Source organism: Microcaecilia unicolor, chromosome 5 (assembly GCF_901765095.1).
Source record: "Microcaecilia unicolor chromosome 5, aMicUni1.1, whole genome shotgun sequence".
Lineage (NCBI taxonomy): Eukaryota > Metazoa > Chordata > Amphibia > Gymnophiona > Siphonopidae > Microcaecilia > Microcaecilia unicolor.
In genome coordinates this window covers 271063305-271090511 of record NC_044035.1, presented here as the reverse complement: position 1 = coordinate 271090511, position 27207 = coordinate 271063305, and the positions used below count along the sequence as shown (strand labels likewise).

Here is a 27207-nt window from a genome sequence, read left to right as displayed (position 1 = left end):
AACAGGAATCTCAGAAGAAAAAGACCTTAGATATGTCCTACATGCCAGAGTGTTGAGCAAAAATCCTCTCTTTCTCTCCCTCTCTCTCTTTCTCTCTGTATATACATATATATTGCTCTTATTCCAAAATAACCCCCCTCCCCAGCATATTTTTTTAAGTGCAGCACAGAGACACCAAGATGTGCTAAATCTGCTCAAAACAGCTCTAGCTTACATTTCTCAGTAAATTTTGTTTTATTTTTTTTTTAACTTTTGAAAAGTCTTGCCTATCTCGTTGTGGCTCAAACAGCAATACCTTGCAGTGGATGAATTCATAGCCGTTTATTTCAGGTATAAGCTTTTTGTTTCTTTCTAACTCTGCTGTTTGACACTGGAGCCCTTGCTGTACAGTTTTGCTATCATGTAATATCTTGCACCCACTTTTTCTGATTAATAGTTTGCTTCATGTGTTCACTCTAATGCTGTTTTTAAAAAATAAATGATAACATTTGCCTAAATCAAAAGATGCTAAAACTGTGTAAATTATTGATGCAATTGCCACAGTATCTACTAATTTTGCAGAGCCTCAAAGGAAGAAACTACTCTGCATTCAACTTTTTCTTGTTTGATAAAATGCAGACAAAAGTTATTTTTCGAACTTGCTTGGCAACTTTGTCATTTCTACAATGTGCTTTAAGTCAGTCTGTTAATGTTTAAAAAGTGAAGTTTCAAACCTACCTCTGTTTAATAAAATTACAGGTTTTATGTATACGTTTATGCTTTCATTATTTGAAAACAAATTCTAATAAAAAAAAACTATTTGCAAAGGAAGTAGGGGGAAAAGACAAGTTATAAAAGGTACTACAAAATCATGTGTCACTAGGACATTTTGTAGGGAGATAGGTAAGGGACCGATTGTTGTTAACAGCCTTTCGTTAAAGTGCATAGAAAGTTACCAGAAGTTTAGCGCATTATAGCATGTCTTTTCTTAGCTTTTGTTTTACCTGCTAAAAATAGATTACTGTACAACTTGGAACAATACAAACTCCAGAATGACCAGATTGATTTGTTTCCCAAATATTAGAATTAGATTCTAAGCAAAAAAAGTGGTCTGTTCATGCAGTCACCAAAAATATGAATTATGGAGATGCCTCATTATTCCTGTAACCTAATTTTTTAAATGTTTCTGCTTAATTTTATTTGCTATCGCTGCACATACATTATTAGTTAGCGGTATGGCATGTCGGAAAATAAGTTGGCGTTCAAAGGTTAAGGATGTTAGCATTTTATTTTACTGTTTTTGAGCAGTGAATTGTGGGAAAATATTAGTGAAACTGTGTACCTGTTGTATCTTGCATATATGCTTTCCAAGCATGCAGTTTTATGACACATTCTCCAGGTGGATTATGGTTAAAGAAGTTTGTTCTCACACGAAGAAACCAAGTCTTGTCTCTTTGCCTAGTAAATGGCATTCTTAAAAAATATGCCCTGTCCAAGGATAATGTTGGCAATAACTTTGAAAAGGTAGTCATTTCTCCAATAAAATTGCATTTACCTTTTGGCAATAATATTTTTATTGGTCTCATGATTGGTTTGAAATACACAAGGTTATCTCATACCACAGAGTATGTGTTTCTAAGAATAATTACTTATAAATAGCTTACAATATAGATGATAATTACAGTATATTTTCCAAGTGGCCCTGAAAGGGTTATTAGGAGTGATCTGGCTCTGTTCTAATAGTGACTGTTCATACTGTGTTTTATCTTCTACCCAATCGTGGAAGAAAGTTTTAACGATTTCTTTTACTGGTTGTGTTCAGGACTTGAAGAACAACTAAAACTGAAGCAGACACCAGGAATGGCCCCAGAGGCAGAATTCTGCAAAGGTAATGCAGAGTATTGTATTGACAGGGATTTCTTAGAAAGCTTTAGTCATAAGTAATTTTTTTATTAGTATTATTATTACTTAGCACTTTGCTAACTCAAGAAGAACTCAAACAAAAGAATACAAACTTAGAAAATAATGTATCTTGTCTTAAATCGAAAAAAAACGTAGCATTGCTGAGTGTCTGAAAAACGATTAAGAAACCTTGTTTATCAAAAATGAACTTTTATATTGTGAGACTAATGAATGCAAAACTATAATAAAAACATCTAAGTTCTAAATTATCTATATGCTACTGTACTTTACAACATATGTACCAGAAATAGCGAATAGGTAAAAATTATGTATGTCAAAATTAAGTTTACATTTCAAAGAATTTGTTTAAACTGAACAAATTAGATTAGTTTAGGTTTTGATCATTCAACAAGGTATTTGGTATCCTTTTGACTGGCTTGTCGAACAATATATGAAATACCCTATCTATTTAATGATTAAATTATTGCTTTTAAAGTTTCAGTTGTGTTTTCAGTAGAGATTAAAATAGAGGGGTTTTTGCAACATGCATATTTTGTTAATCCAAGGTGCCTGCTAACCACATGCATACATATATAAAATATTTCTTCAAGGGGTGTGAGAATTTTTGTTAGTATTTAATAATAGAATTTATTTATGGAGATTCTCTCTGACATATTAGAGGAGGACATGCACTGTAAAAAGGGCCAAAATAATAATCTTTGTTTATCATGTAATAATGTACTGGGGATTCAATTGAAATGTGTTAGGATTTCATATATTTATGAAAAACAGAGAAATAATTATGCAGAAAGATTTTGTGATCCATCACTCCCACTTACCAGATTAATATAATTTGTTTCATAAGTAATTGGAGAAAAAAGACAATTTTAGGGTGTATTGAAGGAGAGGTTGTCTTCTTTCTGTCTTAATGTTTGAAGACATTCAGCTCCTGGCCCTGGTATCTGCTTAGAATTGACTCAGCTCTTATATTCATTGTTTTGTGAGCTTGTTGTTCATTTTAATGACATTTGTAATTCAGTAGTTAAGTACAGTTGATTATCTTTCATTGTTTCAATTCCTACTGAAATATATATTTATTGATAATCTTGTACAATTAGGTAATATTTGCCACTGAAATTATTCTATTTTATTGAGAGGTTATTTTTTTTTTGAGGCAAGAATGATGTGGGCCTTGAGGTGTTTGGCAACAGACCTCACCAGAAGGAAGTGGGATTTTATTAATCTAAACTTTAGTTTGATGCAAGGGTTATAAAGTAAAATATTTCGGACTATTTAGTATCACAGATAATGACTTACCATGTCTTTGTCCTATGCCTGTAAAACATACTTCAGATGAAAGATAATGTTGGTATTCTGCCAGCTGTCATAAACCCGTAGATCCGATCTTGTGGTGACTTGAACCCACACAAGCTCGCTTCTATGGGTCTGTGTCAGTCTGGTGATCTGGCGGAAAGTTGTGTGTCAAAATGTCCTTTGACATTCCAGACTATGGTATGGCCTTTTTAATGTATGAGAGTTATTCATGGTGTCCTTATTACTTCTTTCAGCATCATTCAACAGTATTTTTTAAAAAAAGTTATTTTCAAATTTATCTTTGAAATGATTCCATCATTAACTGTTAACTAAATTTTAGGTACTGTTAAATTGAAATGCTGTGCCTTATGACTGTGGGCATGAATTTTTTTTCAGTTGGCAAGCATGAATTACAAAATGTGCCATATATTTTATTAGCGATTATGGGGAGTAATAAGGATTCCTTATTTCAGTAGAACAAGATCAAAACAAATTATGATTGTACAGTTAGATTTATTTGATTGCCTTATCAAAATGTCACTTTACAGAGTAAGCCTTGAGTCTGCCAACAAGGCTTTCTGGCTAGAAAAAATATAGAAATGACTGAAGGATGGGGCTATATCATTTAAAGTAAAGGTAAATGTAAAATACTGCACCTAATGAAATGTGTGATATCTTGGGTCCGTTATCTTTCACATGTGAAAACCTGATCAAAACAGAGCTTCTGAACTCGTGTCAGCCATGTTTGAAGACCTGAAGAAAGACTGGACAGCGCTGGAAGCTGTGTGCATCCGGGTTGAGGTAGTAGGTTGTATGGTTTAGAGTTACATCCTGGGAGTTAACTGTACAACCTTCTAGCTTTCCTTGGAGCACACTTGACCCATCAGGGAATGCAGCATCCATTTTATATGATCAGGTGAAAGCCAGGCCTTGCTCTCTAGCATGTAGAATTGTTGTTTGTAGACCACAGGGATGCTGAGCAGTTCTGATGTATGATGATATTGAAATGTTGATGATTGGCAATTGTACTATAAATTCTGTATACGGAGGCCATTTTAGAGGGATTATATGGCATTTGCTCGTGAAAGTGACCCTTTTAAAAGTGCTTCTTTTTTACACATGTATGAACGTGGCATGCACTATTTTGAAGGGGTGTGGTTTGAGTGGATCTAAAAAGTACACATGTATTTCCTAATGGAAATACATGTATTTTTAAAACTTGCCCATCAGTATTTATACCTGCTCCAAATTGTATACATTAGCCAACTGCTCGTTTGTACTTAGGTTTTAAAGGAATGATTGAGGGGCAATTGTGGCTGCCTCTTTGGTGAATAAAAACTACCTTAAAAAATAAAAATAATAAATCTGAGTTTTGGAGATTGCTCCTTAACTGACTTTGTGGTCATCCAGTTTTGTTAAATTTGGCACTGAACATGTAAGTGGCAGCACTAACATCCACAGTTTGCAGAATCAGCTCTTAAACAAGTAAGTGCTGCTACTTAACACATTCAAAGCACCAAGTCAGGCCACTTTTTAAAAAAAACTTTTTCTTTCTATAATGGCTGTTCCACTGTACATGCTACCAACTACGTATGTTTGCCATGTAGGTATTTTGCAAAACTCTGTTAGGCAAGCCTTTTGGAAAATACTCTTTCCACATAGTGACTGCACATCCTTTTTCCTACCTAGGTAACCTGCTCAGGATTTAAATGGTATAATTTCAGATAGTGAAGTGGTTTTAATGGCATATAATACTCAACAACATATTCTCCGTTCAATATATTTCATCATTTATTTCAGTTCTCAGGTTATCTTCACTATTTCAGAATAGCAATACATTCAGTAAAGAATACACACTGCTAAAAATATACATAGAAATATAGATACAGATATAGATGTAATTATATATATATATATATATATATATATATTTACAACAATGTAACCAAACTAGAGAAGGAACTGTTTAGTTAGTATTGGAAGAAATTAGATTTCTTATGTAGGTAGTTCTAAAAATATCAGTTCTAAGGTGCTCCTTTAGACAATTATCTTAACTTTTTCTTGCATATAAAAAGTTAAAAACAGGAATCCAAGCCAGAACGGCCTCTAAAGCATTTCATACCCAACTGTGCTTTGTAGGTCTTTCCTTTCCCTTAACTAATTTTGTTATGCCACTATCATAGCATAAGTTATAGTGCAGACCAAAAACATAATCCTGAGAGCCCTATGATTGTTAAATATATTTCTTCTTTCTTGGTGTCTATCTGCTAGGTATTAATTACAAGATCTACTTTGTGCATCCAATAATTGTCCCATGTCTTTCTACAAAGTACATAATGTTATGCTTCCTACTTAAAGATTTTGTCCGTTGACACAGAATGGAAAGAAGCTTCATTGGATAGGATGTTTATGTTGTACTGTTTGAAATAAGTAATTGTAGCCATATGTTTTGAAATATCTTATAGCACCTTTTGAAGTAGCATTAGGTGACCCCACCTTAATGGCACATTTGCAAGTTAGTGTGCTGCATTCTGTGTGCATTCTATACCCAATCTCTGCCTGTACCTCGTCCAGTCTCCTCCCCATCCTACTCTAAGCAGTTAGCATGGGACTTATATCATACCAGCTGTTCTAAAGCATAGCAGATATTAGCACAGGCTAGCACTAAAAGCGTGCACTAGAACCCATGCAAACTGCTTAATGAACCTTAGTAAATATGCCCCTATGTTATGTTTCTCACCGTGACTTAAATAGGCAGGAATTTGCAGTGGATATTTTCTTCCAACTGAGCAAATGCTGTGCTTCAATATCCTCATAACGAATCTCTAATAATAAAAAAAAATAAATGCAGCTTCAAATCTAAAACAAGATTTACATTACTCTTGCTAAATAAAATCTCCAAGTATTGTACATCTCCCAGTTGCTTTATGTTACAACTGTCACCTGCTTTAAGCATTTGTTAGCACAAATAAATCTGACTATTTAATATAGATTCGCTGTTAATTAGAAGAAGTACCAGATTCCATAAAGCAGACAGAGAACACCTGGATTTTGGAAGAATGTTTTTTTGCAGTTTCTGCTGAAAGTTATGCTGTTTGTTTTTTGGCTAAGCATGTAATTCTTAACTTTTAACCATTAATACAATATGTTTACCAAAAAAAAAAAGGTCAGCTGGTCATACAATTTCTGGCACTACATTATTCATTTTTTTATAAGTTTCGTGTATAAACTAACACTGTTGCAGAAATATGTGTTTCTTAATCCTGTAAAGTAAAGCAGGCTGAAATTTGGAAACGTGAACTCTATGAAGAAATCTGCATAGCAGCATTTTAAGAAGGATAAAGAGAGCAGTGGTCACATTACCTTATTTTTTTGGGGGGTGTAGACTTATCAGCACTTTATTCTAAACCGTATTAGGCACTTAGGGCCGGATTCAGTAAATGGTGTCGAAAATTAGGCGCCAGGAAAAATCAGCGCTCGGCGCTATTCTGCTGTATAAAGGGCACTCCGGGATGAGTGCTCTGTTTAGAATAGCACAGAGTGCTGATTCCCATGCCCAACATTTTGCGCAAGGACTTTTGCCAGCTGAAATCTAGCGTAAATCCTGGCGTGCAAGTTGGGTGCACTTCTGCAGAAGTCCATAATGCAGCGCACAAATTTTTGGAATGCCCCTACTGTGACCATGCCCACTCAGGTTGTGCAGTATGAAATTTGGGGTGGCCTTTGTTACAGAATAGCATGCAGCTAGTTGCACGTGCAAATCTCAATGCCAATTAACACCAGTAATTGATAGCTTCCAATTACTGAGTTAATTGGTTGTTAACCAGTTGAATTGCGCACATAAAGTTTGGTGACCTTTATAGAATCTAGGGGTTAATGTTTGTTTTACCGCTCAGTAACTGCTAGTGCACAGTTGCATTAAGGGTCTTTGCACTAGTTTTGCAGTTAATCTGCAGGAAACCATGCGTTAAGTGGTTTTTACGTTAGGTACATGTCACAGGCAGAGAATGGACATAGAAGGTATTTTGTGATTAGTGTGTTGCAAATAATGCATACTAATTGCCACTTTTGCAGTTAGCGTGGGACCCCTTACTGTCTCCTAAATAGCATGGAAGCAATTAGTGCCTGCTGTCTGAAAATTTAATGCGGCACCTATCATGACAAATGCTGAGAATGCCCTCACTGGTTGCCATGTTAAATTTGCAATTACCAAATGATTAAGCCCCACACAAATTTTAACACAGCTTAGTAAAAGGACCCCTTAGGGTTGATGATGATCAGAACCATCAAGGCCTTTGATCTTTGTGGCATTTTCAAACCTTCATTTATATTATTGTCTTATAATGCTTGTGCATGATCACCTGTGTGTATGGTATCATAAAATATATTGAATTTCTGCTCTCATGTTAGGGTTCTGTTCAGTAGGATATCCACCTTTACTGTAAGGACCTGAATAGAGACAGTTAAATGAAGACAGCTCTTCTGAATTAAGTGTTTCAAACTATTATCACCTAGTATTGCCAATCATGTAGTGCCTTGAATCTCATCCCATATCCAAGTGCCTCCTAACCAGATCTGCTTTTCAGGATAGCCACAATGACTATGCATATATTACATCTGAACATATATCGTTTAAGGACCAGGAGTTGTAATTTAAGAACCTTTATTGGGTTAACTTGGTAACTGGACCTGACTGGCAGCTAAAAGCATGAGCAATGATGACCAGTGGCCTAGTGATACAACACAGTAGACATGAATTTTATAAAAATAGATTTGTGTACTAGTTAGAAAAAAAAAATCACACAAATGTCTCAGGATGTTGCAGTTTTGCTGTTGCTTTGATATAAACCAAACCATTAACAAGTTAGCTATTTTATATAATGTAGAAAAGTCTCTTTTGAGAACATATGGTCTTATCAATAGAGTTTGCCTACCTGTTTGTGTACAGATACTAGATTCTTTACATGAACTCATAAATGTTACGCTACTGACAAAAAAGTTTTGAAACATGGCCATGTTGGGCATTTTGCATCTATCTCACTATATAAAACGCACCTCCAATGTTCTAGTGAAGCCGGAAGCTGTAGTTGTGTAGATCGCTGTTTGCCCATGAGTGTCTGCCCCTCCCTCGCGTCACAACGTGATGACGTCGAGGGCAGAGCACTGACACTCGCCGAATCGCATCGCTCACCCGTTGGTACGCCACGAAACGTTACGTCAGACGCATCACCGACCTAAGAGAACGACGACCATTAAAAAAGTAAGGAGTATCAACAGCTGCTGCAACTCGGAGGGAGGCGGGGGGGGGGGACCCTGGAACTGGGAGGGAGGCGACGACCCTGGAACTCGGACGGAGGGAGGGGGAGACGGCCCTGCAACTCGGAGGGACGGAGGGAGGGAACGGCCCTGCAACTCGGAGGGAGGGAGGGTGAGAACACATTTAGTCTAACAATCCCTTTCAAAACATTAATTGCCGAAAGGCAATACCTTGCTAGCGCCCGTTTCATTGGTTTCCGAAATGGGCCTTTTATCCTAGTAAGATAATAAAGTCCTCTACACGTTCTGTTCTGTACCTTGGGTCCTTTTTTTTTTTTTTTAGTGATATTCAACCACAAATTTTCTACACATCTGTCTAAATGGAAACCTGCATAGTCTATTTGACTCGTAATAAACCAGAACTACTTAAAACTGTCCTGGAGACTTCATAGGCTTAAAACCACAGTAGACCAACAGTACAAACCATAGAAAGACAGATAGGTAAAAGTTCATAACATATACTAAAACACTTGGGGCCCTGTTTACAAAGGCGCGTTAGCATTAATCAGCACATGCTAACTGTAGACGCCCACAGTATTCCTGTGGGCACCTACACAGCATGCACTAATGAACGCTAACACCCCTTTTTAAACAGGGCCCTTGGAGACAAATTCAAAATCGCAGCCCAACATGGCCATGTTTTGCCCCAATATAGTGTTGCATCAGGGATATTACATTGTGAAATAAATTTCAGCTAAACAAGTAATCATAAAGAATCTGCCTTATAGCCAGTTTTTAAGAGTTAAGATTATGCTCAGATTATGCTGATTTTAGAAATCCCTCAGAAACTATGGGTGAAAGTGGGGTTTTTTTTTGTTTTTTAGAGAGGGGTTATCCAAAAGTGGTGTATTAGAGATGGATAGAAGAGAGCAGAATGTACAAACAGAAAGTCACTTTTGCAACCTAGTAATAAGAAAAATGAAGAAAGGGTAATATGTACCTTAGCATTTAATCATTTATCTAAAGATATAGTTGGGATCCTGAATAGACATTGGCACCTCATCCAAGGTATAGAACATTTTTTTTCCACAAGTGATTTACTATTGGCATATAGAGACAGAAATCTGAAGGGCATGCTAGCACCTTCCACTTTAGCAAAGCCGGTTTATCAGAAGACGGTATTAAAGATGGTCATTTACTTACCCCACAACAGGAAAGGTTTATGAAATAAGACACTTTTCAAAGTGGAAAAAGTGGTTTATTTAGCCATCTGCCCATGCAGCTTTTTATATGTAGGAAAAACAGAGCAGCAATTTAATAGTGGGTAAATTAAACATTTAAGTGCCATTTAAAGGGGCATATCAGACAAACTGTTAGTGGGACATTCACTCTTGATAAAAAAACTTAGCTTTGATTTCCGATTTTTTTGTTGATTCCATACCACATCCATCACGGAAGGGTTGAGATATCACATTACTCTTAAGGGTTGAACTGCAATTTTACACAACAAATTTAATAATGTCAATATCATGTGGATTAAATCAAGGAGAAGATCATACACTTTTTTATAAGATTCACACTTGTTTATATCACATTCTATCCATTATCTGTTTATAGATTGAAAATATACTGTCATTTCATTTTAATTATGTGTCTATTTTGTTAATAGCTGTATGTTTTTACTTTACTTTAAAAATTTTTGAATCACTAACATGCCCCAGTTAGGAGTTCAGTGGGATTTATATATTTTAAGAGAACTGGTCATAACCAGGAATTACAAACAAAATAATCCAAACAATCCATGGACATAAAATACCTTAAAATAACCATTCTAAAAAAACCTCCTAAAATCAATTAATACCTATAACATATTTCTGAAATAAGTTTTAAGGGCATTGTGCAGTGTCGTCTTACAAGAAATACATCTTGTATTGGAATAATGTTCCACCATTTTGCTGCTAAATACGGGAAAGTAACCGAGTGTGTATATCTTTATAGCTAACCCCTTTTGGGTTAGGAAACATCAATTTCATATAATTTCATACTATTCTTTGCTTTCTATAATTAGAACAATAATCATACTACTCATATACTCGGGGGCTTCTTCATGAATAATCAAGGAAACCAAGGTACACAGTTTAAAAAAATTCCCCTGACTGCCACGCAACTTAATATTAAAGCATTGTTACCTTCTCATTCTCCCCCCCCCCCCCCCCCCCCCCATTTACAAAGCCGCATGGCAATGGGCTGTGTCTGCATTAGCGTACCAGCAGCCGCTAGCGCGGCTTTGTAAACAGGAGGGTTTGAAATTAAAAAACTAAGTCTACCACATTTTGAATAATTTGTAATTTCATTCATATATCCTCAGTACAACCCACATATACCATATTACAATAGTCCATTTGAGATAGGACCAAGGATTGCACCAATAATCTAAAATTATCTCTGTAGAAACAGTAACGAATCCGTCTTAGTTTTTTTTAAACATTGAATACTCTGTTAACATGGCCTGCATCTGGCTTTCCAAAGTTAAATATTGTGTGGAGAATTCATCAAGCACTATTAGGTGTTAGGGCCTTAAGTTGCATTATTTGGACCTTAACATGACTTAAATTGCCCTAACCCTGTTTGACCCAAAATACCACAATGACATTTGTCGCCATGGGTTAGATTGTAATGCAAAATAAGCAAGTGCCCTAACGTGACTTGTGAACTGCATAAGCCCCAGCAGCTTCATTAAGTTTATTTAGCCCTGGATATTAAATGTCGGTGCCTGGACATGGCCTGGCATTGAATATCTGGGGCTAAATCTGCATTCAGAACACGGGGAAAAAGAATATTAGCCCAGGTCCTTCCCCATGACCCCAGTCCCCCTCCTCCCATCTCGCATGTATCTTAAAACAGCCTGAGGCCCCATACCCAGAGGCCTGTACATACCTGGTGATCCAGTGGGCAGGAGTGATGCCCACTCGCTCCTGCCCATTGTGGCAGTCAGTGTAAAATGGCTGCCACGACTATTAGCGGCAGCCTTGTGGTGCTTGCTAGTGGGCATCGCTCCTGCCTTTAGGACCCACTGGACCACCAGGTATGTACAGATAGGCCTGGGGGGCCTATGGGGGTGGGCAGGGGTTCTTAGGCTGCTTTATGTTTCACCTTTTTTATTAAGTGACCAACCTTAACAAACAGCAACATAATACCACAGGGTGATTCCACAAATTACAATACATACAGCTTGTCACCAGGATTTTAACATTTTACCCCCCCCCCCCTCTCATCCTCCCCCCCCCCCCCTCCACTTACTACTACTACTACTACTATTTAGCATTTCTATACTTAGACTGTCCCCCTAACCCCTTCCCTTTCTCCCCCCCCCCCCCCCCCCCCCGGTCTTGGGTTCTGATAGACTAGGCGGGCTCCCTCCCCCTCCCCTCGTCTGATACTCAGGGTTAAACACAGGAGTTCCAACCTGTCTCCTTTCCTGCACCTATAACCAGTCAAGAAGCAGGCTACACCCGCAGGGGCTCAAACTATGAACTTATGGGGTCCATACTTGCAAAAAGATCCTTTTCCATTTCAAGGAACCCTTAGCCCCTCTGGCTTCCCACAGTGCTAACACGTGTATTTGGTTCCTCCAATGCCAGTAAGCTGGTGGTTCTGGGGATATCCAATTTTGCAAAATACATTTCCGAGCCACCAAGCAGGTTCTTAGGCTGCTTTAAGATACATGTGGGTTGGGAGGGAGGGGCTACCATATGGTCACTTACCAGTGAGGTCCCAGCTCCACCCATGGACCACCCCAGCACTAACCGGACAGAGCAGGGGTGGTCTGTGATGATATTCTGTGGCACTCTCCAGTTAAGTGCTACTGATTGTCAGCTCATAGGTGATCAGAAGTGGTTTAACTGGGAAGGAACCTCTCCTGCCCAGTTAAATCGTTTTGAATATCGGGCCCCAGATGTATAGTTTCCATTTTACAATGGGAATTTCAGTTGCCCTTCCTGCTTTTCCACCATCTCTGACGCAGGTATAAGTTTTCTCATATTGATGGTTTCGGCCACTGCTCGAATAAGCAAATTAGGAGTAATTGTGGTTTGCCCCTTGAGATTTTTTTTTATCTTGAAAATGTGAAATATCATCTTTTAGGGGCCTTATTCCATAATTGGCTCCACTTATACATATCTTTGTCTGAACTAAGGCCCCTGTACGTACAGTTGCTCACACTTGCAGTATACATGGAGATGTTGAAAAACTTCACTTCCACTTCTAATCGCTGGCATCTATATGTGGAAGATGCTGAATAATGCCACTCTTTGTGTATGGGTTTGTGAGACGATTGCTCCCACTATATTGCCAGCAGGTACATGTGTATTTGATAACATCCTTATAAGTATTTTGCAAAAGGCTTTGCATTTGGCAGAGCCTTTTGTAAAATACTGGGAGAATTTTGACTATCCAGTCCCTCCCTTAGCCTTTTATGTAAAATGGGCTTACCCCCAGATTCTGTGAATGTCACCCAAATGTGGGCACTGATCCCAGATCTGCTCATATATTAATTAGTTAATGAACCATTAGCAATAAATTATTGACATTGACACTAATTAGGACTTATGCATGGATCTACTATTCTATAAGACTGTGTGCCAATTTGGCTCGCATGCAACTTAAAAGAGGGGGGGCATGGGCAGGTCAGGGGCATTCCCAAAATTTAGGCTCAGTTGTATAGAATAGGGTCATTTGGTTGCCCAACTGCCGTTTTTTGTATGACAGTATTTACACTAGGCTTCAGCCGGCATAAGTTCTCGTGCCCAAAGTTAAGCACAAGAATCTGCGCTAAGTAAAGATTACTTAGCACTAAATGACATATATTTATAGAGTTGGCACTTGGCACAGATGTTCCCGGTGCTTAACGTTGGGTGCCATTAGTGTATACCAAAAATGTAATTGTGTATGTACAGGTATTTGGTCCTGTTGTTTAATCAGAAAAAATGCCATCCTGTCTCCACGCTCATTTCACTGATGAGTCTATAATTTTGGTCAAGCTTTAATATATGCCCTGTCGTGTCTAAAGAGATCTTATGAGAGAAGTATTGAGGAAACAGGAAAGGCAAAGAAGACATGGGCTGAGAAGCAAGTCTAATTACAGACCTCACACTCTGCATAAGTGAATCTTTCTTAAATATTTACATTTTGGCTTGTGTCTGGCTTTTGTACTCACCAGTTTCTTATTTCTCAAATAGGTGAACATTTCTGTGACAAAGATATCACAGTGGTGACCTCTAATATGCAAGTTATCAAACATAATAATCACTTTCTATTAAAGTACACAGAGGTCCCTTGAGTAAGAGTATTTTAATATTCTAAAATTCAAGTTTCTAATTTCAGGTAGCAGACAGTAATTTATTATGAACTAAACTGATATTACAAACTCTGATGACTCAGAGCTTACTTATTGAAATATTTTTGATAAATCTAACGTTAATGTTTACACATTTTTATTCACGTTTCTTATGGAAGATATATGCTATTATAATCTGGAAATGCAGACCACTTAGAACATAGACTGAAGTTCATGTAGATGTAACCAATATAAATTTAAAGGGGTATTTTTGATAAAACACCTAAGTCTGATTTTGGATGTTTTGCTAAAAATATCCAAAAATCAAGTGGCTAACATAGCCATTTTCAAATCTGAAAAGTCTATCTTTACAGTTTGAAAATTGCTTTTTTTTTGTAGATGTTTTGTGCTCACTATATTTTTCTTTTGGGACCATTTTGGAAAAACAAAAGAAGTCCAAGAAAAAAACACCCAAAACTTGCCATTTGGAATGTCTGGGGGCCATCATTCTTAGTAGACTGGCCACACAGACATCCCAGAAGAGCAGTGGGGCAGTCTAAGGGCACTGAAGTGGACTTCACATAAAAGATCCCAGGTACACATCTCACCAGAACCCCCTTATCTAGGAACAGAGAAGAACCTACTGTACCTCACTGTACACTACTACAGTGGCCCTCAAGCTTGTAGGTGTCACCTATATGTAGATACAGTAGGTATTTAGTGTTTTTAGGAAGGCTTGCATGTTCCACCGTAAGTGTACCCGTTAGAGTAAGATATGGGCCTGGGTCCCCTTCTCTACAGTCCACTGCATCGACCACTAGGCTGTTCTGGGACCTGCCTGCTGCTGTAACAAAAATGGCCAACATATCTGAAGCTGTCATAGAGCCTGGTATATGCTGTCACTGTCACATCAAAGGGGAAGTGTGAGGGGGTCTGTGACTACTGGGGAAATAAGGGGGTTATGGCTTAATCCCTCCAGTGGTCATTTGGTCATTTAGGACACCTTGGAGTGGAGGAGTAGCCTAGTGGTTAGTGCAGTGGACTTTGATCCTGGGAAACTGAGTTCGATTCCCATTGCAGCTCCTTGTGACTCTGGGCAAGTCACTTAACCCTCCATTGCCCCTGGTACAAAATAAGTACCTGAATATATGTAAACCGCTTTGAATGTAGTTGCAAAAACCTCAGAACGGCGGTATATCAAGTCCCATTTCCTTTTCCCTTTTGATCACTTATTTGTGATTGTAACAGGTCTACCCAAAAAGTCTTAATTTTGGCCCTAGACATTTTTATTTTGTTTCATTATTGTAGAAAAACGTCTATCTTTTGCTGCCACCCAGATCCTACCCCCAACCTGCCCCCTTGAAATTTGGACAAAGTGTGCAGAAAAACATCTAAAATCTAAAAAAAAAAACAAAAAACAATTTGTCGAAAATCACAAATTGGGTGATTTTGAGAGAAAAACATCCATCAACCACCTTAAGACTTTTTTGGATGTTTTTTTGTTTTGAAAATGAGCCCCTTAGTTTGTTAGGACATAGTAGCCAAGTTTGTTACTATGTCCTAACAAAGGGGCTCATTTTCAAAATGAGGTTTTTAATGGGGTTTTTAATAATTTCTTTCTGGAAGTGAACCCTTCTTAAAAATTATAGTTTTGCTATTAGAACCATGCAGAGAGAACACTGCACTTCCTCATGGTCCATATTCCTGCAATCACTTTAGCTACTATGCTACATGGCCTGTTTCACTTCAGTCTTTTAACCCAGTGTTCCTAATTTCCAAGTTGGAGGAAAGATTATCCACAGATCATACTGAAAGGGGATATAATGCACATTTAAATGTGTTGCATATAGGTGCCACATTTCGCATTTCATAAAACATAACCTTAACAGGTTTTTTGTGAGAGATCATGATGCCATTAAAACAGTCACTTCTAGTAAAAAAATCATCCAAGGTCTGTTTTCTTACAAAATGTGTTAAGAATATGGAGATATTGAATCTGGATCCACATGTTGTACTTTGTTGAAGAATTAGATAACAGATAGGAGCTCTCTCAACTATTTTGAAATTAAAAATAAATCCTCATGCACTGAAAGCATGTTAATAAACCATAATAGCTGACAGCAGGTAAGAACTAACAGATCTGTCTAGTTGTTTTTCTTCTGGGCTTGCTACCATTTTATGTAGTCCAAAACAAAGAGAAAACCAGTGCTCCCACTCAAATGCAAAAGCAAAATCCCAGAGAAATAGTAAGGATGAAGTATCAAGATGATCCAAGATGATAAAAATAGTGTCTTTATTGATTGCTGTATATTCTATCTTGATACAAACCAGTATAGACACAGTCCTAGATGCACTTATACACTCAACACTGGCTGTGTTTCAGCTTTCCCAGCCTTAATCAGGTGTAAACTACTACTACTTTATCATTTCTATAGTGCTACAAGACATACATTTCGCTGTACACTTGAACATGAAGAGACAGTCCCTGCTCGGCAGAGCTTACAATCTAATTAGGACAGACAAACAGGACAAATAAGAGCTAAGTGAATAAGAAAGGTGGGGATAAAATACAGGTACTTAACAAGCGAGTAAGGGTTAGGAGTTAAAAGCAGCATCAAAAAGGTGGGCTTTTAGCCTAGATTTGAAGACGGCCAGAGATGAGCTTGACGTACCGGCTCAGGGAGTCTATTCCAGACATATGGTGCAACAAGATAAAAGGGATGGAGTCTGGATTTAGCAGTGGAGGAGAAGGGTGCAGATAAGAGAGATTTACCCAGTGAACGGAGTTCCCGGGGAGAAATATAGGGAGAGGTAAGAGTGGACAGGTACTGAGGAGCTGCAGAGTGAATGCGCTTGTAAGTCAATAAGAGAAGTTTGAACTGTATGCGGAAACGGATAGGGAGCCAGTGAAGTGACTTGAGGAGAGGGCTAATATGAGCATAGCGACACTGACGGAATATAAGTCGTGCAGCAGAATTTTGAACAGATTGAAGAGGCGAGAGATGGCTAAGTGGGAGACCTGTGAGAAGCAAGTTGCAATAGTGTAAGCAAGAGGTGATAAGAGTGTGGATAAGGGTTCTGGTGGTGTGCGCAGAAAGGAAAGGGCAAATTTTGGTGATATTATAGAGAAAGAAATGACAGGTTGTTACAGTCTGCTGAATACGTGCAGAGAAGGAGAGAGAGGAGTCGAAGATGACCCCAAGGTTACGAGCTGATGAGACAGGGAGGATGAGAGTGTTATCCACAGAAATAGAGTTTGATAGTAGCAGGAATAAACTGTAGTAAGGAGAACCACCGAGGGGGGGGGGGGGGGGCAATCCTCCCTGCTCCTGACGGGACCTGGGTGATCACATCCCGACAGGAACAGGAGAGAAAAAACTTTGGTGCTGGGCCCACCTTAGAGGCTGGGGAGGATCAGACACACGGCTTCGGGGCCTCTGGTTTTGCTGACAGAGATCCCCAAGTCCCACCAGCAGAAGTCTTCCTCCAGCGCTGTTCTCTTCCGCATTGTCTGCCCTTCAGTTGGGGTTTTCCCCTCACGTCACATACATAGGGCTTTTTTTCTTAGCAGTGGCGTAGGAAGGGGGGCGGTGGGGCGGTCCGCCCCGGGTGCACACGCTGGGGGGGGTGTCGGCTCGTTGGTTCCCTGCTCTTTCTGCCCCCGAACAGGTTACTTCCTGTTCCGGGGCAGAGAAAGCAGGGAAGCAGCAGAGCCGATGTAGCTCCCAGTGACGTGCACTGGAGGCGGATCGGCCCTCCCGCCTGCCCCCCGCTGAAAGGTAGGGTGCGTTTCGGGGAGGGGGGGGCGCCGTGCCCTTCACCCGGGGGGGGGGGTGCAGCGGCGATCCGCCCCGGGTGTCAGGCACCCTCGCTACAGCACTGTATATTAGATACATAAGTGTTTCTATTCCAGCTAATCGGACATTCTTTGAGCATGTGCGACATGAGGGGAAAAGCAGCTGCAGTGCAGGCAGCGCTGGAGGAAGGCTTCTGCTGGCGGGGCTTGGGGATCCCCGTCAGCCAAAGTATGTGGAGTTGCAGTGGCGGGCAGGGAAGTGGGTCAAAATGTGCCCCACACACACACACACACACTTGGGCTCCAGGCCTGCCCCTCCCAATTTTTGTGGTCTGGCTATGTGGTGTTCCGGGGAGAGCGGCAGCAACGGCCCTGTGAGGGGGGGGGGGAGGCTGCAGCAGCCCTGCCCCAGGCCTGGCTCAGTCTCTTGGTGGCCCTGGCAGTAAGCACTAACGCATGCTTACCGCCTCAAAAATAAAAAGCCTTACCACAGGGCACGCTGAGGTGCCTCACGGTAATTTTGGGATCAGTGTGTGCTACCCATGCGTCTAAAGAATAAAATTTACTTTTTAGCACTGGGGGCGGAGAGTAGGCATGTTCTGCACTAATTGGTTAGCACAGCGATAGTGCCATGTGCTTAGCACATGAGCCCTTACTGCCTATATAATAGTTGGCGGTAGGGGGCTCACACTCTAATGGGAAAATTAGCACGTGGCCATTAATAAGGGAAATAGGAAAATCTGCCATTTTACATCTGTAGTAGAAATGGTTTTACTGCACGGGAATGACCCGCGTAAGAGCGTGCTAAGGGCTACTTTTTACCGCAGTTTGGTTAAATGGCCCCTGAATATCAAAATGGTACACAACAGCAGCAGAAAAGTATGCAAGTTTTCTTAGGCTATGCCAGCAGAAGAGCTAGCTGGACCTGTATCAAAGAAAAGAGCCACAGTGGTGAAGCCAGGATGTATTCAAACTTTTACCAAAAAAGAAAGCTTCTGACAGAGAGGTAAAAACCCTGCCATTAGGCAATCAAAAAGATGTCACGGTGGGAGAGGGGTGACTAACAGTAATGGGAAAGGGGGGTATGAATGAGAGGGAAGGGAAAGGGGGTTGAGAAAGGGGTATAAAGGAATGTGCCCTACACAAACACAACAGGACACTAAACTACATGGGCAAGGCACAGGGTTTCTGAGTGTATGGCACAGTTGCCAACTTCCAAGAAGTCTAGACATATTACTGACCCTCTGTCACACCCCTGGGAACCCTCTGTCTCCACCCTTTCCCAGCATTTCAGATCCATCAAAAGAGTCAGACATCTCCCCCTTTCATCTTAGCAAATTTCAGGAGAAGACCCCACCCCTGCCCTCTTAGTGATATGAAATTTCCTGTGTTGCCCTTCAAATGTTTGGGAATCCTTACTCTAAAGTTCCATATAAACCATATTCCTTTTTCAAAATTGCACTGAAAAAAGTTAAACATGTCTTGGGTTTTTTTTCCTTAGGAAACAGGCCTGTTTACATGTTGCAGTGCTAGGTGAACATAACGCTTTTGGAATTTGAGCTAGAAAAATCATCATATTGGTATAGAGTTGACATGTCATAATCAATTTTCTTTCAAGCTGAATTGTAATAATTATTTGTAGCATTTGTATCCCACATTTCCCACCAATTTGCAGGCTCAATGTGGCTTACGTTTGCTGTAAAGGCGGATGCCATTTCGGGTAGTCGCGTTAAATGTTTAACTCACGTTAAACTTTTTAACGCAAGTTAAAAGATAACTTTGCCAAGTCTCTCTCCTATTTTGTTTTCTTCCAGGACCTTACCCCTCCGGTAGACCCCCTGTCTTTTGCATGCTCCAAGCCACTCTCTCTAACAGGAAGTTCTTTTAGAGGGGCTGGAACTTCCTGTTACAGAGGCTTTGGGTGAGGCAAGGGAGAGGGAGCCGCTGCGAGCAAGCACGAGGAAGAGCTGCTGAATCCGTGCCAGTGCTGTGAGGAGCTACTGAGAAAGGGGTGGGGGGCTGACCTGACCGACAGCTAACTTCTACACACGATCTCTCTCTCGTAAAGTTCACAATTTAAAACAAAATTAAGATGAGAAGAAACTTTGCATGCTCTGCTAAGCTCCTTTTTCTCTAATTTCTAAAGTTTTCTTCAGCCGTCAAAGTATGTTCATAATCATCAACACTGGACTATAATTTCATCTACTTTTGCTAAGAGGCATACTTAGGGCTTCTTTTTTTTGGGTATTTGTATATTAGAAACAGGTGTTTATATTCCAGCTAATTGGACATTTTTTAAGGGTACAAAAAAAATCAGTGTTTTATTTGCTGGATATCTTTTCTAGTATAATCAAATATATTGATACAAGACAAACTAGGAGAATGTGTACTAGGGGAAGTGTATTTTTCCAGTGTTTTCCAATAGGCATCTATTTTAATTGGGGTATTTATTGCTTAAAATCAGAAGATCTAGAAATAAATACCCCCCCCCCCTTGGCATTTCAGGTTAGTCGTAGGAAACTATTTATACAAATAGTGGCCAAGAGCTAAAATTTAATTTTCAAGGCTAATTCAGCCTTCAGAGAATAACCGTTCATAATTCACATTGAATTCTTTGCAGGTTGTGATACCTTACATTGAATATAACATAAAAACTGTCCAAAGAATATCTCTCTCTTTTTAATATGTCCTAGTCACAACTAGATGTTCTATATTTATACTTTAGCGATGGCTCTTTCCATTGCTGCAATAAGATACTTCTTTGTACAGGTCTTCTAAGATGTCTGGAAATTAATAGGTGCTCCTTGCTTTCTACTTTTCTTACCCACATATATGGAAGCCATTAGAGCAGCCCCAAGTAAGATGTACATCACAGGAAAACAGGAACTCAAAATGTGTTATAGATGTGCATCACAAACATACTACACCAATAAATTATTAAATAGTGGAACCACCGCAAAATAAGAGCTTGCTTGGCTCCCCCTTTGTGATAAAAAGTTTTCACAGGTGGTTGTTGTAGGCATTGACTTTTCCTTTTCTTCTTTACTTCTACATGCAAGAAAGTGTTCAGTTTAATGTCATCCCTAAATAGATAGGATTCAGATGATTAGCTAATAGGATTCATTCCCAAGTGACATTTAATTTCTGCTTAGCTGCTTGGAGGCAAAAGGTTACTATCTCTATTTTAGTCAAATTGGCATAAAGCTGGTTCTTGTTATAATAAGCTAAACGTGTGCCCCGTGCAATTAACAATCTAGTCTCAACAGTAAAGAAGTCCTGTGCCTGTGGCTCGTCATATTGCTTTGTATAGGCCAGGGGTAGGCAACTCCGGTCCTCGAGAGCCGCAGGCAGGTCAGGTTTTCAGGATATCCACAATGAATATGCAGGAGATAGATTTGCAAGCACTGCCTCCATGGTATGCAAATCTATCTCTTGCATATTCATTGTGGATATCCTGAAAACCTGACCTGCCTGCGGCTCTCGAGGACCGGAGTTGCCTACCCCTGGTATAGGCTGGTATTTGAAATATATGTGTGTGTGTGTGTGTGTGTATATGTTTGGATCAGGGGTTCTCAACCCAGTCCTCGGGACACACCTAGCCAGTCAGGTTTTCAGGATACCCACAATGAATATGCATGAGATATATTTGCATGTTTGCCTTCCAGCCCCAGCCATCCCTGGTTCAAGTCCCACAGTGACCAGCCCTTAGAAGTAAATAACACCATGTCTGACTAGGTGTTTCCATGTAGAATCATTACATTCTAAAATTAGCAACCAAAAGATACGGAATATTATTTATTACATGTATACCTACAGAAGAATACACAGAGAAAGTGAATTACTTGCTAGCACAACTATATTGATTCCTTGTTTTTTTTTTGTTTGCTGACAACCCTCCAAAGACAAATCTCAGCTTCAGTTATGCACCTTTAAGGACAAAGGCCAAAGCAGAGGTGATAGTCTGACTAGAAGTACTATCATCTCATATGTTCAAAGGAAAATGCTAAATATGTGCAAAATATGCAGGTTTATCATTGCTTTGATACTAGTCTTATTTTGCAGTGTTGCCTTAATTGGTGCTTCAACTAAACTTGATTTCAAATCAAATCAATTCTCATATACCACTAATATCCCCTTTCCAGGGTTCAATGCAGTTTATATTTGCCCTCCCCTTGTTCCTTCTCACCTAGTACTTCCCTTTTCCGTAATTGTTTTGTCTGTCTGTCTTATTTTTAGATTGTAAGCTCTTTTGAGCAGGGACTGTCTCTATGTTGGATGTTCAGCATTGCGTGCGTCTGGCAGCGTTATACAGATGTTAATAATAATATTCTAGATGAGACAAAAACCGATAATGTTAATGTGAGTTATTTTCCTTGGGAAACAAGGTAGTTGATTTCTTCAATACGTTTCCAGAGATACAAGTGTGAAATCTGACAGAAACCCTTAAATCAAAAATCAGTACTAAATATGCTGATGAATTTGATATAAGAAACCCCTTTTTACCATGCGCTGTGCAGTATTTTATAAGCATACATGGCAAATAAAAGAATTTTGATTAAAAATACATCCTTTTGCATCTCCCAGCAATTCCGTTGAATCGCTGGAAGCAGCCATGTTTGGAACAGTATGACACACATTTCAACCCAATTTTAGGTAGGGTTTCTAGGTAAGAATAGGGGCAACCAGGTTGGGATGTGCATAGTGCAAAATGCATATAAAGATGTCAAAAAGTGCACATGTAGATTGTAGCAGATACCAGACAGCATGGGAACAGCCATTTTAGAAAGGAACACATTTAATACAAAGAATGGCATCACTTGGGGCTTTGAATGTGTACATACAAATTTTTGAACCTATGCATGTAAGTGCTGGATTTTACAAAACTGGATAGCTAATGGGCCCTTTAACTCAAATGTGGTGTCACTTTAACAGCAAAATGTAATGCATTATAAACAGAGCGGCTACATGGTAATTGTTGGGGGGGTGTCCAACATGTCTTATGCAGTTACTAAACTGACATGTTCTTTGGTGCACGTTAAGATGGTTTGCATTTAGCATGGATGCACTTAATACTTCTTCTTGAATAGGCGGTAAGTACAGAAACTGCAGTGTGCAGTCCACGTTCATTCTACACTCAAACACCCCAAGTTCGTGCCCCATAATACAGCATGCAGTTAACGTGAATTAATGTTGCTATTACTATACAAGAGTGAACAGTAATTCTTGCATAACTGCTTAGCACAATTTAGTGAAAGGACCCCAAGTGACAAACCTGATTTTTTTAAGGTAGCTGTAAACATTGCTGAAGTACCCTGTTTCCCTGAAAATAAGACCTAGTAGAGGTTTTGCTGAATTGCTAAATATAAGGCCTTCCCTGAAAGTAAGACCTAGCTCCAAATTGTATCTTCCGCCTCCTGCCCCCCGGCTGAGCCCGACCTCAGCTCCCCGACATATTACCTTCAATTCCGTTCCGGACACGCCACCCTGCGTTTAAAGCTCAGCTGCTATTTTAAGTTGCTGCGGCAGCTCGAGTCCAGTCTCTCCCATCAGTGTCCCGCCTTCTTCTGATGAGGTATTTCCTGTTTCCGCGAGGGCAGGACATTGAAGGGAAAGGCTGAAGTCAAGCCGCCGCTGCCCTTCCCCACAGATGTTCAGCAGCCTGAGCTGTGCTAAATGTTGCAGTGGCCATTTTCTCTAAGAAGCTGCAATTTTACTGTAGTACGGTATTTTGAACAGCTTGTAGCCTCTGCAGCTGATATTGAGGTAAGCCTTGGAGTAAAGAACTGCAACAATCCAATCATGTTACCGTGTTTCCCCGAAAATAAGACATCCTCTGAAAATAAGACCTAGCGCTTCTTTGGGAGTAAAAATTAATATAAGACACTGTCTTATTTTCGGGGAAACAGGGTAAGCACAGGTGCCTTATGCAAAACCCTATGCCCAAATGAGCCGTTAGCTATTATTTCTGTCTGCTTTGGATAGAATGTGAATGCCAGTGTCCAAGATTTGTTTCTAAGTATATGTGCATTGCCTTTGGAAAGTCGGAGATGTGCATGCTTTTCAAGCCCACCCAAAACATGCCCCCTTGGAAACTCTGCATGCTGCAGATCTAATATGTAAATAGCAGCTTTCTAAAATAGCTGTGTACATCAGTCATTTACAGTGGTGGAAATAAGTATTTGATCCCTTGCTGATTTTGTAAGTTTGCCCACTGACAAAGACATGAGCAGCCCATAATTGAAGGGTAGGTTATTGGTAACAGTGAGAGATAGCACATCACAAATTAAATCCGGAAAATCACATTGTGGAAAGTATATGAATTTATTTGCATTCTGCAGAGGGAAATAAGTATTTAATCCCTCTGGCAAACAAGACCTAATACTTGGTAGCAAAACCCTTGTTGGCAAGCACAGCGGTCAGACGTCTTCTGTAGTTGATGATGAGGTTTGCACACATGTCAGGAGGAATTTTGGTCCACTCCTCTTTGCAGATCATCTCTAAATCATTAAGAGTTCTGGGCTGTCGCTTGGCAACTCGCAGCTTCAGCTCCCTCCATAAGTTTTCAATGGGATTAAGGTCTGGTGACTGGCTAGGCCACTCCATGACCCTAATGTGCTTCTTCCTGAGCCACTCCTTTGTTGCCTTGGCTGTATGTTTTGGGTCATTGTCGTGCTGGAAGACCCAGCCACGACCCATTTTTAAGGCCCTGGCGGAGGGAAGGAGGTTGTCACTCAGAATTGTACGGTACATGGCCCCATCCATTCTCCCATTGATGCGGTGAAGTAGTCCTGTGCCCTTAGCAGAGAAACACCCCCAAAACATAACATTTCCACCTCCATGCTTGACAGTGGGGACGGTGTTCTTTGGGTCATAGGCAGCATTTCTCTTCCTCCAAACACGGCGAGTTGAGTTCATGCCAAAGAGCTCAATTTTTGTCTCATCTGACCACAGCACCTTCTCCCAATCACTCTCGGCATCATCCAGGTGTTCACTGGCAAACTTCAGACGGGCCGTCACATGTGCCTTCCGGAGCAGGGGGACCTTGCGGGCACTGCAGGATTGCAATCCGTTATGTCGTAATGTGTTACCAATGGTTTTCGTGGTGACAGTGGTCCCAGCTGCCTTGAGATCATTGACAAGTTCCCCCCTTGTAGTTGTAGGCTGATTTCTAACCTTCCTCATGATCAAGGATACCCCACGAGGTGAGATTTTGCGTGGAGCCCCAGATCTTTGTCGATTGACAGTCATTTTGTACTTCTTCCATTTTCTTACTATGGCACCAACAGTTGTCTCCTTCTCGCCCAGCGTCTTACTGATGGTTTTGTAGCCCATTCCAGCCTTGTGCAGGTGTATGATCTTGTCCCTGACATCCTTAGACAGCTCCTTGCTCTTGGCCATTTTGTAGAGGTTAGAGTCTGACTGATTCACTGAGTCTGTGGACAGGTGTCTTTCATACAGGTGACCATTGCCGACAGCTGTCTGTCATGCAGGTAACGAGTTGATTTGGAGCATCTACCTGGTCTGTAGGGGCCAGATCTCTTACTGGTTGGTGGGGGATCAAATACTTATTTCCCTCTGCAGAATGCAAATAAATTCATATACTTTCCACAATGTGATTTTCCGGATTAAATTTGTGATGTGCTATCTCTCACTGTTACCAATAACCTACCCTTCAATTATGGGCTGCTCATGTCTTTGTCAGTGGGCAAACTTACAAAATCAGCAAGGGATCAAATACTTATTTCCCCCACTGTACATGTGTCGTGTCACTGTCTACATGTGAAAAGGCTGTGCAAGTATTCCAAAACAACTTCCTGTATCTGGTTGGTCCATGTTGACATTGATGTAATAACTATCATCATAGACACAGCATTGCTGTAGTATATTTTGTGACGCTAGTTGTTACCAAGATTGAGGTGAGTATTTAATTATTACAAGTATATACTTCTCAGACATTCAAAAACATTCATAGCACAATGTATGTAAGCTTTTCATTAAACATTGAACATACAAGGCTGTATCCTCCACTTGCCTATCATCCCCATATTGAAATGTATTCAGATAAACGTATAAAAGAGTATTTTGTCTTATAGCTGTTTTACCAATAAAAGGTACAGTACATCTTTCATTACTATCCCTCTAAACTGTAGTGGGAATTTTATGGATATAGTTGTGAATAAATTTCTCTTTCGTAGCATGAAGCTGTCAAAGGTAGCAGGTTGTGCTGAAGGTTTTGTATGTTAAGGATATTGGTTGAGTTTAGTTTTCTTTTTTTAATCAGAAGTAAAATATTCAGTCTGCTTGATAAATGATAGTTTGTATGTTTTTGTTAATTTCAGTGAAGAAAAGTTGGTCAGTGTAAAGCGAATGCTACATACCTGTAGAAGGTATTCTCCGAGGACAGCAGGCTGATTGTTCTCACTGATGGGGGTGACGTCCACGGCAGCCCCTCCAATCGGAAACTTCTCTAGCAAAGTCCTTTGCTAGTCCTCGCGCGCCCGCGCGCACCGCGCATGCGCGGCCGTCTTCCCGCCCGAAACCGGCTCGAGCCGGCCAGTCCAGTATGTAGCAAGACAATACACTTCAAGGGAAGACACAACTCCAACGGGGAGGCGGGCGGGTTTGTGAGAACAATCGGCCTGCTGTCCTCGGAGAATACCTTCTACAGGTATGTAGCATTCGCTTTCTCCGAGGACAAGCAGGCTGCTTGTTCTCACTGATGGGGTATCCCTAGCCCCCAGGCTCACTCAAAACAACAACCATGGTCAATTGGGCCTCGCAACGGCGAGGACATAACTGAGATTGACCTAAAAAATTTACCAACTAACTGAGAGTGCAGCCTGGAACAGAACAAACAGGGCCCTCGGGGGGTGGAGTTGGATCCTAAAGCCCAAACAGGTTCTGAAGAACTGACTGCCCGAACCGACTGTCGCGTCGGGTATCCTGCTGCAGGCAGTAATGAGATGTGAATGTGTGGACAGATGACCACGTCGCAGCTTTGCAAATTTCTTCAATAGAGGCTGACTTCAAGTGGGCTACCGACGCAGCCGTGGCTCTAACATTATGAGCCGTGACATGACCCTCAAGAGCCAGCCCCGCCTGGGCGTAAGGGAAGGAAATGCAATCTGCTAGCCAATTGGAAATGGTGCGTTTCCCTACAGCCACTCCCCTCCTATTGGGATCAAAAGAAACAAACAATTGGGCGGACTGTCTGTGGGGCTGTGTCCGCTCCAGATAGAAGGCCAATGCTCTTTTGCAGTCCAATGTGTGCAGCTGACGTTCAGCAGGGCAGGAATGAGGACGGGGAAAGAATGTTGGCAAGACAATTGACTGGTTCAGATGGAACTCCGACACAACCTTTGGCAGGAACTTAGGGTGAGTGCGGAGGACTACTCTGTTATGATGAAATTTGGTGTAAGGGGCCTGGGCTACCAGGGCCTGAAGCTCACTGACTCTACGAGCTGAAGTAACTGCCACCAAGAAAATGACCTTCCAAGTCAAGTACTTCAGATGACAGGAATTCAGTGGCTCAAAAGGAGGTTTCATCAGCTGGGTGAGAACGACATTGAGATCCCATGACACTGTAGGAGGCTTGACAGGGGGCTTTGACAAAAGCAAACCTCTC

General features: G+C 40.5%; 1 long non-coding RNA gene across 2 annotated transcripts in view; it reads left to right on the top strand.

Moving 5' to 3' along the window:
- LOC115470730 overlaps positions 1 to 27207 on the top strand; it is a 561138-nt gene that overhangs the window by 448535 nt on the left and 85396 nt on the right. For both annotated transcript variants that reach the window (XR_003942231.1, XR_003942230.1), the window contains one exon: positions 1802 to 1867. This is a non-coding gene — a long non-coding RNA (uncharacterized LOC115470730). The remainder of the gene's footprint in view (positions 1 to 1801; positions 1868 to 27207) is intronic.